The sequence below is a fragment of the Balaenoptera musculus genome, chromosome 13, assembly GCF_009873245.2.
Source record: "Balaenoptera musculus isolate JJ_BM4_2016_0621 chromosome 13, mBalMus1.pri.v3, whole genome shotgun sequence".
NCBI classification, from domain to species: Eukaryota; Metazoa; Chordata; class Mammalia; order Artiodactyla; family Balaenopteridae; genus Balaenoptera; species Balaenoptera musculus.
Genome location: NC_045797.1, coordinates 24929409 through 24943513, shown reverse-complemented (window position 1 = coordinate 24943513; position 14105 = coordinate 24929409).

Sequence of the window (14105 nt, the reverse complement as noted above, 5' to 3'; positions counted from 1 at the left end):
CCATAATTCAAAAAGAGTCATGTACCAAAATGTTCATTGCAGCTCTATTACCAATAGCCAGGACATGGAAGCAACCTAACTGTCAATCATCGGATGAATGGATAAAGAAGATGTGGCACATATATACAATGGAATATTACTCAGCCATAAAAAGAAATGAAATGGAGGTATTTGTAATGAGGTGGATGGAGTTAGAGTCTGTCATACAGAGTGAAGTAAGTCAGAAAGAGAAAAACAAATACAGTATGCTAACACATATATATGGAATCTAAGGAAAAAAAAAAAGGTCATGAAGAACCTAGTGGCAAGACGGGAATAAAGACACAGACCTACTAGAGAATGGACTTGAGGATATGGGGAGGGGAAGGGATGAGATGTGACAGGGTGAGAGAGTGTCATGGACATATATACACTACCAAATGTAAAATAGATAGCTAGTGGGAAGCAGCCACATAGCACAGGGAGATCAGCTCAGTGCTTTGTGACCACCTAGAGGGGTCGGATGGGGAGGGTGGGAGGGAGGGAGATGCAAGAGGTAAGAGATATGGGAACATATGTATAACTGATTCACTTTGTTATAAAGCAGAAACTAACACACATTGTAAAGCAATTATACTTCAATAAAGATGTTAAAAAAAAAAGGCATGTTTTAACAAATGCTGAGGAGGATGTGGAGAAAAGGGAGCACTTGTGCACTGTTGGTGGGGATGTAAATTGGTGCAGCCTCTATAAAAAACAATATGGATGTTTCTGAAAAAATTACAAATGGTGCTACTATATGATCTAGCACTTCCACTTCTGGGTATACAAAACACAAACTCAAAAGGATATATGCATAGGGGATATATATCCCCTATGTTTACTACAGAACTATTTACCATAGCCAAGACATGGAAACAACTTGGTTATCAATAAATAAATAAATAAATAAATTGTTGTATTATATACACAATGGAATATTATTCATCCATTTGCCATTTATGACAACATAGATGGAACTTGAGGGCATTATGCTAAGGGAAATAAGTGAGGCAGTGAAAGATAAACATCATATGATTTCTCTTTAATGTGTAAATCTAAAAAAAAAACAAATCCAAAGCAAAAAATAAGCTCATAGATACAGAGAATAGATTGGTGGTTGCCAGAACTGGGGGTGGGGTGGGGGTGGGGAAAGGAGTGAAGGGGTTCAAAACGTAAAGCAGTGGAAAATATTTTGACATTACAAAGTTGGATGAAAGGGAGGTGGATTATTATATAAGACATTCTTTCTGTGATTTTATATCATTGTAATTTCTAATAAGAAAAAATAGGGCTTCCCTGGTGGCACAGTGTTTAAGAATCCACCTGCCAATGCAAGAGACACGGGTTTGAGCCCTGGTCTGGGAAGATCCCACATGCCATGGAGCAACTGAGCCTGTGTGCCACAGCTACTGAAGCCCACACACCACAACTACTGAAGCCTGTGTGCCCTAGAGCCTGTGCTCTGCAACAAGAGAAACCACCGCAATGAGAAGCCCACACACCACAATGAAGAGTAGCCCCACCCACCACAACTAGAGAAAGCCCGCACACAGCAATGAAGCCCCAGTGCAGCCAGAAATAAACACATAAATAAATAAATAAATAAATAAATAAATAAATAAATAAATAAATAAATAAATAAATAAATAAAAGAAAGTATACTACATGCATACAACACACTGTCATGTAAGAACCAGGATAATGACTAGTATAAGTTCAAGGCTAAGATTCTCACTTATCCCTTATAAATTTGCTACAGGAGTTGGGCTTGACCCTTAGTGTACACAAAAGATCTCTGACAGGTAAGGAGGATTAATAATATACCCATCAACTAGAACATCCTTTGGACAATGCTTGCTGGAGTAAAGGTTTACATAGAGATTACATCCTTGAAAAGTACAGAGAAGTCACTCAAGTCTAGATTCGTAACTTCATGAACAACTCCTTCTCAAACTTCCTCTAAGGTAAAATTAATAAGAAACATCTCAGATATAATCAAAAGATTAGTTCAATCTATGAAAAAAAGGAAGAGAGTAGTGAAACTTTTGTGTGAGTAGCTTAAGAATGTTTTACATGAACCATGGTTTCATAACATTGGGCAGATGCTTTGTGGAGAGGTGTAGAATAAAGGGTAAGCAAGGCACATTGTGTGAACATTCAATTGCTTACTAAGACAGTAGTTGGAGTATTTAGTAGGTTGGGATGACAGTTTGCAGAATGAGAAACTGATGTTACATTGATTTTATTTTAGTCATCGATTAAAAAACCCCATCGTATAATCTTGGTACCCTTGTCAAATATCAGTTGGCTGTATATGTGTAAGTTTATTTCAAGATTACTTTGAATGATAATTGGGAAAAGGATAGTCTCTTCAACAAATGGTGCTGGGAAAACTGGATATTTACACATAAAAGAATAAAATTAGACCCTTATACCATACACCAAAATCAACTCAAAATATATTAAACACAAACATAATACCCCAAACTGTAAAATCTCTAGAAGAAAAACAGGGGGAAGTCTTCATGATATTAGTTTTAGTAATGATTTCTTGAATATGACACCAAAAGCACAAGAAACAAAGGCAAAAATAGACAAGAGAGGCTACATCAAACTAAAAAGCTTCTGCACAGCAAAAGAATCAATCAAAAGTGAAAAGGAAACCTATGGAATGGAAGAAAATATTTGTGTGTGTAGATATATATATATATATATGTATATATATATATATGTATATATATATATATATATATACATATATATATATATACACACTCACATACACATATACACAAATACACATATCACCATGCATATGAAAAGATGCTTAACTTCCTCGATCATCAGGGAAATGCAAATCAAACCATAATGAGATATCACTGCACACTTGTCAGGGTGGCTATTATTAAAAGAATGAAAGAAAACAAGTGTTGATGGGAATGTGGAGAAACTAGAACCATTGTGCACGGTTGATGGGAATGTAGAAAGGTGCAGCCCTTATGGAAACAGTATGGAGGGTTCTCAAAAAATTAAAAATAGAACTACTATATGGCCCAGTAATCTCACTTCTGGATATTTATCCAAAAGAATTAAAATCAAAATCTTGAGGAGATAGGTGCACTCCTGTGTTCATTTGCAGCATTGTACACAGTAGCCAAGATCTGGAAGCCACATAAATGTCCCTCATCCAATGAATGGATAAAGAAAATGTGTTATCTGTATACAAGGAATATTCAGCCTTAAGAAAAAAAGAAATCCTGCTGCTATATGTGAGAATAAGTCTTGAAGCCGTTATGCTAAGTGAAATGTCAGTCACAGAATGACAAATAACGCTGTAAGATTACACTTAGATGAGATATCAAAATAGTCAAACTCCTAGAAACAGAGAGTAGAATGGTGATTGACAGGGGCTGAGGGGAGGGGAAAACATGAAGTTGATCTACTGGCATAGAGTTGCAGTTGTGAAAGTTGAAAAATTTCTAGAGATATGCTGTACAACATTGTGCCTATAGTTAAACAGTATGATTGTATTGTGCGCTTAAAAATTTTGTTAAAAGAGTAGATCTCATATTAAGTGTTCTTACCACAATAACAAAATAAAACCCAACAAACAAAGGAAGAGCAATGAAACCAAAAGAGAATGAAAGCTCAGCTAACATGTGTTGTAGACCTCTCAAAGATCATTGGGGAAACCTGTGTCAGCCACACAAGCAAGTTTATTTATGTTCTTTCAGACAGGGAAGAGAACTGCTAAGAACAAAGTCTCAGTGGTGTTTTGAAAAGAGAATTCGCCAACGGTTTTTATCAGCCTAGGATGGGAATTAGGTTTAGAGTTTGAATGATTTGAGTAATGATTCAGGATTAGGTGGAGCAGCAGGTTAAGGTCACTTTTAATTGTTACAGGAGCACAGAACAAGATTTTCAAGCAGTTTGTTCACTAAAACTTTTAATGTTTCACCTATTTTCTCCCAGAGCAATTTGTGGCAAAGGGAGTTAGGTCTTGCTTTTTTATAGTCTTGGTAAATTTCCATTTTTAGTTTTCTAAGTTCAGCTCCCATTTCTCAGCCTATTTCTCAAAAGAAACAATGACAACAGACTAGTTTAGATGTTTGTATCTTTAAAAAAACACATTTGCATAATCATCTGTAGAATGATAAGTGTATGTTAAATCAATTTCATACTGTGCTTTGACAAGTTTTCATCTGGGATTATCAATGACCTCTATTCTTCTTTATTTGCCTCTTTTTTATATGAATGTTACATAATTCAGAAATTTCTTGAATTTGGCCACCTTTTTCATGGGGTTTCTGATTTTAGAGTTTTTAATTACCTTGTCTACCTTTGTATTTTTAAGTTAAAAAATAATTTGACTCTTAATTTGTTTACTTATTTAATTTTATTTTTTTCATTAAAAATTTTTTGTTGAAATATTTACAATGTTGTGTTAGTTTCAGGTATACAGCAAAGTGATTCAGTTATATCTATCTATCATCTATCTATCTACCTATCTACCTATCATCTATCACATACCTCTATTCATTTTTAGATTCTTTTCCATTATAGGTTGCTACAAGTTATTGAGTATAGTTCCCTGTGCTATACAGTAGTTCCTTATTGGTTATTTACTCCATAAATAGTTGTGTGTATATTTTAATCCCAAACTCCTAATTTATCCCTCCTCTTCCTTGTTCCCTTTGATAACCATAAGTTTGTTTTCCGTGTCTGTGAGTCTATTTCTGTTTTGTAAATAAGTTCATTTGTATCATATTTTTAAACTCCAGTATAAGCAATATCATATGATTTTTGTCTTTCTCTGTCTGACTTATTTCACTTAGTATGATAATCTCTCGGTCCATCCATGTTGCTGCAAATGGCATTATATCGTTTTTTTGTCTTTTTTTTTTTTAGGCTGAGTAATATTCCATTGTATACATGTACTACATCTTCTTTATCCAATCCTTTGTTGATGGACATTTAGGTTGCTTCCATGTCTTGGCTATTGTAAATAGTGCTGCCATGAACATTGGAGTGCATGTATCATTTCCAATTATAGTTTTCTCTGAATATATGCTCAAGAGTGGAATTGCTGGCTCATACGGTAACTCTACTTTTAGATTTTTAAGGAACATCCATACTGTTCTCCACAGTGGCTGTGTCAATTTACATTCCCACCAGCAGTGTAGGGGGGTTCCTTTTGCTGCACATCCTCTCCAGCATTTATTATTTGTAGACATTTTGATGATGGCCATTCTGACCAGTATGAGATGATACCTCATTATAAGTTTTGATTTGCATTTCTCTAATAATTAGTGATGTTGGTCATCTTTTCATGTGCCTTTTGGCCATCTCTATGTCTTCTTTGGAGAAATGTCTATTTAGATCTTCTGGCCATTTTTTGATTGGGTTGTCTGGTTTTTTGATATTGAGCTGTATGAGCTGTTTGTATATTTTGGAAATTAATCCCTTGTTGGTAGCATCATTTGCAAGTATTTTCTCCCATTCTGTAGTTTGTCTTTTCGTTTTGTTTATGGTTTCCTTTGCAGTGGAAAAGTTTTTAAGTTTCATTAGGTCTCATTAGTTTATTTTTGTTTTTATTTCTATTACTCTAGGAGATGAATCCAAAAAGATATTGCTGCAATTTATGTCAGAGTGTATTGCCTGTATTGTCCTCTAGGAGCTTTATAGTATTCAGTCTTACATTTAGATCTTTAATCCATTTTGAGTTTATTTTTGTGTATGGTGTCAGGGAGTCATGTAATTTCATTCTTTTACATATAGCTGTCCATTTTTCCCAGGATCAGTTATTGAGGAGACTGTCTTTTCTCCCCTACATAGTATTGCCTCCTTTTTCATAGATTAACTGACCATAGGTACGTGGGTTTATTTCTGGGCTTTCTATCCTTTTCCATTGATCTTTGTGTCTGTTTTTGTGCTGTGTACCATACTGTTTTGATTACTGTAGCATTGTAGTATAGTCTGAAGTCAGGGAGCCTGATTCTTCCAGCTCTGCTTTTCTTTCTCAAGATTGCTTTTGCTATTTGGGGTCTTTTGTGTCACCATACAAATCTTAAGATTTTTTGTTCTAGTTCTGTAAAAAAATGTCATTGGTGATTTGATATGTATTGCATTGAATCTGTAATTTGCCTTGAGTAGTAGAGTCATTTTTACAATATTGATTCTTCCAATCCAAGAACGTGGTATATCTTTCCATCTGTTTATGTCATCTGATTTCTTGCATCAGCATCTTATAATTTTTGGAGTACAGGTTTTTGCTGCCTTAGATAGGTTTATTCCTAGGTATATTATTGTTTTTGATGCAATCATAAATGGGATTGTTTCCTTAATTTCTCTTTCTGATCTTTTGTTGTTAGTATATAAGAATGCAAGAGATTTCTGTGTATTAATTTTGTATCCTGCAACTTTACTGAATTCATTGATGAGCTCTAGTAGTTCTGGTAGCATCTTTAGGGGTTTCTACGTGTAGTATCTTGTCATCTGCAAACAGTGACAGTTTAACTTCTTCTTTTCCAGTTTCGATTCCTTTTATTTCTTCTACTTCTCTGATTGCCATGGATAGGACTTCCAAAACAATGTTGAATAAAAGTGGTGAGAGTGGACATCCTTGTCTCGTTCCTGATCTTAGAGGAAAAGTTTTCAGCTTTTCACCATTGAGTATGATGTTAACTGTAGGTTTGTCATATATGGCCTTTATTATGTTGAGGTAAGTTCCCTCTATGCCCACTTTCTGGAGAGTTTTTATCATAAATGGATGTTGAATTTTGTCAAAAGCGTTTTCTTCATCTATTGAGATGATCATATCGTTTTTAGTCTTCAATTTGTTGATGTGGTGTATCACACTGATTGATTTGCAGATACTGAAAAATCCTTGTATCCCTGGGATAAATCCCACTTGATTATGGCACATGATCCTTTTAATGTATTGTTGGATTTGGATTGCTAGTATTTTGTTGAGGATTTTTGTGTCTATGTTCACCAGTTATATTGGACTGTAATTTTCTTCTTTTTTTTGGTATCTTTGTCTGGTTTTGATATCAGGGTGATGATGGCCTCATAGAATGAGTTTGGGAGTTTTCCTTCCTCTGCAATTTTTTGGAAGAGTTTGAGAAGGATAAGTGTTAACTCTTCTCTAAATGTTTGATAGAATTCGCCTGTGAAGCCATCTGGTCCTGGAGTTTTGTTTGTTGGGAGTTTTTAAATCACAGTTTCAATTTCAGCACTTGCAATTGGTCTGTTCATATTTTCTATTTCTTCCTGGTTCAGTCTTGGGAGATTGTACCTTTCTAAGAATTTTTCCATTTCTTCTAGCATATAGTTCATTTTATTGGCATATAGTTGCATATAGTTGTCTCTTATGGTCCTTTGCATTTCTGCGATTTCAGTTGTAACTTCTCCCTTTTCATTTCTAACTTAATTGATTTGAGCCCTTTCCCTTTTTTTCTTGATGAGTCTGGCTAAAGTTCATGAATTTTGTTTATCTTCTCAAAGAACCAGCTTTTAGTTTCATTGACCTTTCCTATCATTTTATTTCTCTCTATTTCATTTATTTCTCCTCTGACCTTGTGATTTCTCTTCTTCTACTAACTTGGGTTTTGTTTGTTCTTCTTTCTCTAGTTACTTTAGGTGCAAAGTTAGGTTGTTTATTTCAGATTTTTCTTGTTTCCTGAGGTAAGATTGTATTGCTATAAACTTCCCTCTAAGAACTGCTTTTGCTGCATCCCATAGGTTTTGGGTAGTGGTGCTTTCATTTTCATCTGTCTCCAGGTACTTTTTGATTTCATCTTTGCTTTCTTCAGTGATCCATTGATTGTTTAGTAGCATATTTTTTAGCCTCCACATGTTTATGTTCTTTACAGTTTTTTTCTTGTAGTTGATTTTTAGTCTCATAGTGTTGTGGTCAGAAAAAGTGTTTGATATGATTTCAATTTTCTTAAATTTACTGAGGCTCGCTTTATGTCCTAGCATGTAATCAATCTTAGAGAATGTTCCACGTGCACTTGAGAAGAATGTATATTGTGCTGCTTTTGGATGGAAGGCTCTATACATATCAATTAAGTCCATCTGGTCTAATGTGTCATTTAAGGCCTGTGTTTCCTTATTGATTTTCTGTCTGGATGATCTGTCCAATGATGAAAGTGGGGTGTTAAAGTCCCTCACTATTACTGTGTTACTGTTGATTTCTCCTTTTATGGCTGTTAGTATTTTCCTTTATTATTGAGGTTCTCCTATGTTGGGTGTGTAGATATTTACAATTGTTATATCTTCTTCTTGGATTGATCACTTGATCATTTTGTAGTAACCTTCCTTGTCTCTTGTAACAGTCTTTATTTTAAAGTCTGTTTAGTCTCAGAACTTCCCTGGTGGTCCAGTGGTTAAGACCTCGCCTTCCAATGCAGGGTGTGTGTGTTTGATCCCTGGTCAGGGGAGTTAAGATCCCACATGCTTCGTGGCCAAAAATTCAAGACATAAAAAAACAGAAACAATATCATAACAAATTCAATAAAGACTTCAAAAAATGGTCCACATCAAAAAGAAATTAAAATCTATTTAGTCTGATATGAGTATTGCTACTCCATCTTTCTTTTGATTTCCATTTGCATGGAATACCTTTCTCAATCCCTTCACTTTCAGTCTGTTTGTGTCCCTAGATCTGAAGTGGGTCACTTGTAGACAGCATATACATGGGTCTTGTTTTGGTATTCATTCAGCCTCTCTATGTCTTTTGGTTGGAGCATTTAATTCATTTATGTTTAAGGTAATTATTGATATGTATGTTCTTTTTACCATTTTTTAAATTGTTTTGGATTTGTTTTGGTAGGTGTTTTTCTTCCCTTCCTCTTTTGTTCTCTTCTCTTGTGATTTGATGACTAACTTTAGTGTTGTGTTTGGATTCCTTTTTCTTTTTTTGTTTGTATATCTATTGTAGATTTTCAGTTTGTAGTTGCCATGTGATTTTGATATAGCAGTCTATAGATAAACAAGATTGTTTTAAGTTGCTGCTCTTTTAATTTCAAGTGCATTTCTAATATCCTGTATTTCTTCTCTCTTCTCAAAATTGCTGATGTTGATATCATATTTGTGTGTGGATGATTTCCTACATTTACTGTATATTTGTCTTTACCAGTGAGCTTTTCCATTCATAATTTTCTTGTTTCTAGTTGTGGCCTTTTCTTTTCCACCTAGAGAAATTCCTTTAGCATTTGTTGCAAAGCTGGTTTGGTGTTGCTGAATTCTCTTAGCTTTTGCTTGTCTGTAAAGGTTTTGATTTCTCTGTCAAATGTGAATGAGAGCCTTGCTTGGTAGAGTGTTCTTGTCTGCAGGTTCTTCCCTTTCATCCCTTTAAATATATCATGCCACTCCCTTCTGGCCTGCAGAGTTTCTGCTGAAAAAACTTCTGATAACCTTATGAGAATTCCCTTGTATGTTATTTGTTGCTTTTAATATTTTTTCTGTGTATTTAATTTTTGTTAGTTTGATTAATAAGTATCTTGGCATGTTCCTCCTTGTGTTTATCCTGTATGGGACTCTCTGCACTTCCTGGACTTGGGTGAATATATCCTTTCTCATGTTAGGAAAGGTTTTGACTATAATTTCGTCAAATATTTTCTCAGGCCCTTTCTCATTTTCTACTTCTGGGACCCCTATAATTCGAATGTTAGTGCATTTAATGTTGTCCCAGAGACTCTGAGACTGTCCTCATTTCTTTTCATTCTTTTTTCTTTCTTCTGTTCCATGGTAGTGATTTCCACCATTCTCTCTTCCAGATCACTTATCCATTCTTCTGCTTCAGTTATTCTCCTATTGCTTCCTTCTAGTGTATTTTTCATTTCAGTTATTGTATTGTTTATCTCTGTTTGTTCTTTAGTTCTTCTCAGTCTTTGTTAAGTATTTCTTATATCTTCTCGATCTGTGCCTCCATTCTTTTCCCAAGATCTTGAATCATCTTTACTATCATTACTCTGAATTCATTTTCAGGTTGATTGCATATCTCTGCTTCACTTAGTTGTTCTTCTGGGGTTTTATCTTGTTCCTTCATCTGAGACATATTCCTTTGCTGTCTCATTTTGTCTAACATTCTGTGATTGCTGTTTCCCTTCCACGGCCTCCAAGGTTATAGCTCTTGCTTCTGCTGTCTACCACCTGGTGGATGAGGCTGTCTAAGAGGCTTATGCAGGCTTCCTGGTGGGAGGGACTTGTTCCCAGCCACTGATGTGTGGAGCTGGGTCTTGTCCCTCTGATGGACAGGGCTGTGTCAAAGGGTGTGTTTGGTGGGCAGCCGTGTACTCAGGAAGACTTTAAGCAGTCTGTTTGCTCAGGGGAGGAGCTGTATTCCTGCCCTGTTGGTTGTTTGGCCTGAGGCCTCCCAGCACTGGAGCCTACAGGCTGTTGGATTGAGCCCAGACCTTCGTGAGAAAATGGCCACCTCCAGGAGAACTCATGCTAATGAGCACTCCTCAGAACTACTGCTGCCAGTGTCTTTGTCCCCACAGTGAGCCACAGCCAAAACCCTCTCTGCAGGAGACCCTCCAATATTAGCAGGTAGGTCTGGCCCAGTCTCTTATGAGGTCAGTGTTTCTTTCCATGGGTCCTAGTGTGCACAATACCTTGTGCACACCCTCCAAGAGAGGAGTTTCTTTTTCCCCCAGTCTTGTGGAATTCCTATGAACAAACCCCAATGGCTTTCAAAGCCAGATTCTCTGGGGACTCCTCCCATTGCCAGACCCTCAGGCTGGGGAGCCTGATATGGGCTCAGAACTTTCACTCCTGTAGGAGATCTTCTATGGTATAATTATTTTCCAGTTTGTGGGTTGCCCACCTGGCGAGTATGGGATTTGATTTTATCATGATTGTGCCCCTCCTAATGTGTTGTTGTGGCTTTTTCTTCTTCTTCTTTTTAAATTTTTATTCTTGGCTGTGTTGGGTCTTTGTCTCTGTGCAAGGGCCTCCTCCAGTTGCGGCAAGTGGGGGCCACTCCTCATCGCGGTACACAGGCCTCCCCACCACCACGGCCTCTCCCGTTGCGGAGCACAGGCTCCAGACACGCAGGCTCAGCAATCGTGGCTCATGGGCCTAGCCGCTCTGCGACACGTGGGACCCTCCCAGACCAGGGCCCGAACCCGTGTCCCCTGCATTAGCAGGCAGACTCCCAACCACTGTGCCACCAGGGAAGCCCTGTAGCTTCTTCTTTGTCTTTAAATGTAGAGTATCTTTTTTGGTAGTTTCCAGCTTTTTTTTTGGTCAATGATTGGTCAGCAGTCGGTTGTGATTCTGGTGTTTCCATAAGAAAAGGTGAGCTACGTCCTTCTATTCCACCATCTTGTCCTCTTCTCTAATAATTACATATTTATATAGTTGATGGAACTCTTCTTCCTCACAGAAGATAATGTGAATATTCTCCAGTCCTACCCTCTACCAATGCTAGTGTTCTGTTGTTAGCCCTGAAATATACATCAATTAGACTACCAGAATAATCACTGATCCATACTTTGATTATCAATTTTCCATTTTTCTTGCTTCTAAGGCAGGACAAGATCCAAAGTTTGCAGTTTTTTTTAATCGAATGTCCTTCTTGGTGTGTGATGCTCAACCAGTCTTAGTGAGACAAGTGTAATCTGGTTTGCAACAACTCCATGATACTGGGAATATATCTGAGTAAATTGGATGCTTGCTGTTTATTTTAAGAAAGTGTCACTGGAAAAGGTGTGTGTAGTAATCACAGAAGGTGCTCAAGAGCAGTATTCACCATGTGCTGTTTACTACAATGCATCTAACACAAGGACAGCAAGATGAGTGAGTTGCACAAGGCAAGGCATGGGGAAAGGGGGTGAAGCTTCAAGCCCTCTCTGAGAGCAATTCTCTTTCAGCATTTCCCTGTGTTCAGGCTCCCAGAAGTTCCTGATATGTATGTCCTTATTGCCATTTTGTTAATTGTTTTGGATTTGTTTTTATAGGTCTTTTCCCCCCTTTTTTCTTTTGTTCTATTTTCATGTGATTTGATGACTATCTTTAGTGTTATGTTTGAATTCCTTTTTCTTTTTTATGTGTATGTCTATCATAGATTTTTGTTTTGCAGTTACCATGAGGTTTTTCATATAGCAGTCTATATATATATGTATATATATATATGTATATGGCAGTCTAATAGTTGTCAAATATACATATATATATATGATTATTTCAGGTTGCTCATCTCTTAATTTCAAATGCATTTTAAATACCTTGAATTATTACTCTCCTCCCCTCACAATTACTGGTTTTGATATCATATTTTACATCTAATTGTTTTGTGTATCTTTTAACTGCTTATTGTGTATACGGATGACTTTTACTACTTTTGTCTTTTAACTTCCCTACTAGTTTGTGTGCAGATGATTTCCTATCTTTACTGTATGTTTGCCTTTACTGGTGAGTTTTTCCATTTCATAATTTTCTTGTTTCTAGATGTGGCCTTTTCTTTTCCACCTGAAGAAGTTCCTTTAGTATTTGTTATAAAGCTGGTTTGGTGATGCTGAATTCTTTTAGCTTTTGCTTGTCTGTAAAGCTTTTGATTTTTTTGGCAATTGAACAAGAACCTTGCTGCATAGAATATTCTTGGCTGTAGGTTTTTCCCTTTCATCACTTTAAAGATATTGTGCCACTTCCTTCTGGCCTGCAGAGTTTGTGCTGAAAAAAAATCAGCTGATAACCTTATAGGAGTTCCCTTCTATTTTATTTGTTGCTTTTAATATTGTCCTTTTGCCTTTATTCTTGTCGTTTTTATTACAATGTGTCATGGTGTATTCCTCTGTGGGTTAATTCTGTATGGGACTCTCTGTGCCCCCTGGACTTTGTTAACTGCTTCCTTTCCCAGGTTAGGGAAATTTTCAGGCATTGTCTCTTCCAATATTTCCTCTGGACTTTTCTCTCTCTCTCTCTTCTCCTTCTTGGACCCCTATAATGCTAATGTTAGTGTGCTTAATGTTGTCCCAGAGGCTTCTTAAACTGTCCTCATTTCCTTTTGTACTTTTTTCTTTTTTCTGCTCTGCAGTATTGATTTCCACTATTCTGTCTTCTGGCTCACTGATCCATTCTTCTGCTTCATTTATTCTACTATTGATTCCTTCTAGTTTTTGTTATTTTTTTTCCGGTTTTTGTATTCTTCTACTCTGTTTGGTTGTTCTTTATATTTTCTAACTCTTTGTTAAATACTTCTAATTTTCCCCTCTGTGCATCCATTCTTCTCCTGAGTTCTTGGATCATCTTTACAATAGTTACTCTGAACTCTTTCTTGGGTAGGTTGCCTATCTCCACATCACTTAGTTCTTCTCAGGTTTTATTTTGTTCCTTTGTCTGAAACATATACCACTGCTGCCTTTTTTAGGTCTAAATTTCTATTTGTGTTTTGACTTACGTGGTCAGTTAGTTACATTTCTTGACCTTGGAGAAGTGGCCCTATGTAGAAGATGTCCTATGCATCCCAGCAGTGTAACCCCCTCTCATCACTGAAGGGCCAGGGACTATTTGGTCCCAGGTTAGTGTCTGGCCTGCATTTGTGAACTTGGTCTGCAGGGTGTGGGACTGTAGTTTTCTTGCTTCTGGTGTCTGCCTCATGGTGGTTGAGGGTGGTGTTGAGTCTTTTGCAGGCTTCCTGGTGGGAGGGGTTGGTGCCTGCCTACTGGTGAGTGGAGCTGGGTCTTGGCCTTTTGGTAGGCAGGGCCATGTCTAGGGGCATGTCTAGCAGTGGCTGTGGGTTCAGGAAATCTTTAGGCAGCCTGTCTGCTTATGGGTGGGGCTGTGTTCTCCCCAGTTAGTTGTTTGGCCTGGTGCTTCCCAGCACTGGAGCCTATAGGCTGTTGGGTGGGCCCTGTTCTTGGTGCTAATGACCCAAGCAAATTTTCTGCCTTGAGGAGATTTCATGCAAATGAATATTCCCTGATATATCCACTACCAGCTTTTATGACCGCAGAGTAAGCCACGGCTGCCCCCTGCCTTCCCAAGAGGTCCTCCAAGACCAGCAGGTATGTCTGGCCCAGACCCCAGCCTCCTATGAAGTTACCGCTTTTGCTCTTGGTTCCAGTGGATATGAG